Genomic DNA, 2436 nt, shown 5'->3' on the forward strand with positions numbered 1-2436 from the left:
AAGTTTATTTATTTATTTATTTATTTATTTATTCTTTAGGATTTGAAACTTGTTACTATATTCTCTTATAAGTGAGCAACTCTTAACCCATTTAAAATTGAGTAAATAAAGACTCAGTGTGTTAGGACATGGCTAAAGAGTAGATAAGAATAAAAACAATAAGCGGAGGGGCGCCCTTGTTCTTTTTCCCAGCACTTCTCAAGAGGCTAACCTAGCATTCCTTTCCCATTATTCTGTCCCCTTGATCAGATAACGTTCTTTTTAATCATTTCACAAACACTGTCTCACTGGACCGGAGAGGAGGGCTGGGACAATCTCAATTAAAAAACAGAGGTAAAACTGGTCTGTCTGATTTTGGGTTCTAATGGGAACTCTGCTTTCTGAATGCAAAGGAATTCTTCTATTGTTCAGAAAGTACCCCTTTCATTAGCTGGGCTGCTTGTAGGTGGGTTTGGTCATTTGGCAGAGCAGAGTTTAGGCAGCAAGACGAAAGCAAGGCAGAATGAGCAATGAAAGTTCTTTTCTGCACAAAGTTCATTAGTTCTGAAAAAGGAATTTACATGAATTATGTGAATTACTGAGAATACAAAAAAAAATGTGTACACATATTCTAAGCAGACAAGCAGGTATGTATTGTTCTGAATTTAGTATTAATTTTTTTATTTATTTGGGATTTCTTGAGGACTTTGGGGATTTTTAGAGGGAGGAGGTTTGGTAATAGAGACTAGAAATTGGTGGAGACTAAATAGAAACCAGCTTAAACGATGAAGCAACTTTTATAGTGACTTTGCTTGTTACGCAGTCATTTTGGAATGAATTCTGTGGTTTAAGTTAAATGGTTGTCTTTGTGGTCTTTTTACTGGGACTTATAAAAGTTTAGTGAAAATTTTCTAAAGGGTCCCATTGATAAATGAAAGATCTTCTCTGACGTTGATGACAGTGAAATCACTTAGCATCATATTCAATATGTACAATATATGTACAGTGTCACTGTATATATTGATCTAAATAACTTTTTAACTGTACTAACTAAAGTGATTTCATCAAAATATACTAATAAATATTGTCATGGTCAGAGTCAATAGCTATGAATTAAAAAATCAGGCAGTATATTACTATCAATTCAGATAGGTGTGCCATTGTTGCTTTTGGAATGAAATGTAAATTTGATTCTATAGAAGGCATGCATTGTATTTGACTTAGCTTCTGACTAATGTGTGTCTTGTTAAGGAGAGATTGATAGCCAATTTTGTGTAAAATTATGTGGGAATATTCTAACAAAATATATGCTACCATTTTGCTTTGACTTGTGATGGATTCTTTAGTGTAGTTTTCATAATTTTTTTTACATGGCAACAACATTGTCACATTTTTGGAAGTTACTTCTGGTAAAATAAACATACAGGCTCTACTTCATTTAGAGTAATATTGAGATGATACATTGCAGAGCCCATTCAGCATCTGGCCGAAGTTATTAACTACATATTACAGACATCTCTTTGAGGTGTATTCAGCATGTATGTAATAATTCCAGCAAGTTTTTTTTTTTTTTTGTGTGTGTGTGTGTGTGTGTGTGTGGGCTGAGAGCTGTTGTGGGGTATAAGCAAAACACAATTTAAGTAACTCCTTTACAAGGCTATAAAGTATTTGGGAACTTTTCTCACTTTTGTAATTAAGACGAATCATCTTCCACATGTCAGCCTAATTTATCTTATCATAGGAAAGAAAAAAGAACACTTTGGGTTCTGGAACTTTACATTTTAATTCAGGGTCATTAATTTAGTTTTATCAACCAACTTGCTCTCACTCCAAATTTCTAGTCTATTGCTGCCTTCCTCGCTTCCTTCAGGCTAGCAGGAGATTGTATTTTGAGCATTTTGGCTGCCTTCAGTATGTATACATTGTTTGTACCAATTTGGTGAATGCAAAGGTAAACATTATGTTTGTGGACTAATTAGAAAATTATTAGGCTTTCATGCTTACAGTTATCAGGTAATTTCAGAGGGTTTTAAAAGTTGCATAAATGCCATGAGGATAATTAACCTGGAGCTTACCAATGATTAAAATTACACACTAAGCTTTGTGATATTTGATTTGTGAGCAATTAGAATGTCATTTTAAAACCATGGCAGATACCATAACAAATTTTGATTTCATTTTTAATCTCTGCAGATCTTTTGATGTTTTCTACACTGATCACTTCTCTCTGATTTAGCTGACAAGGTTGAATTTGATTATAGTCAAGAGAGAATTAAGAAGTTATTTTTCATACTTAATATGCCAGTGACTTTCAGTGAGGCTTTTATTCTATAAAAACTTTTCAAAAAGAATTTCTAAAATTCTTAGTAATATTGGTGAGCCTAGAGTTTTGTTTTTGTTTTAGCTCCCCACCACTGTGAAGTCTATGCAATAAATGTAAGGGCATTCAGTGTGAGA

This window comes from Furipterus horrens, unplaced genomic scaffold (genome assembly GCF_987537825.1).
Source record: "Furipterus horrens unplaced genomic scaffold, mFurHor1.1.pri manual_scaffold_7, whole genome shotgun sequence".
Lineage (NCBI taxonomy): Eukaryota > Metazoa > Chordata > Mammalia > Chiroptera > Furipteridae > Furipterus > Furipterus horrens.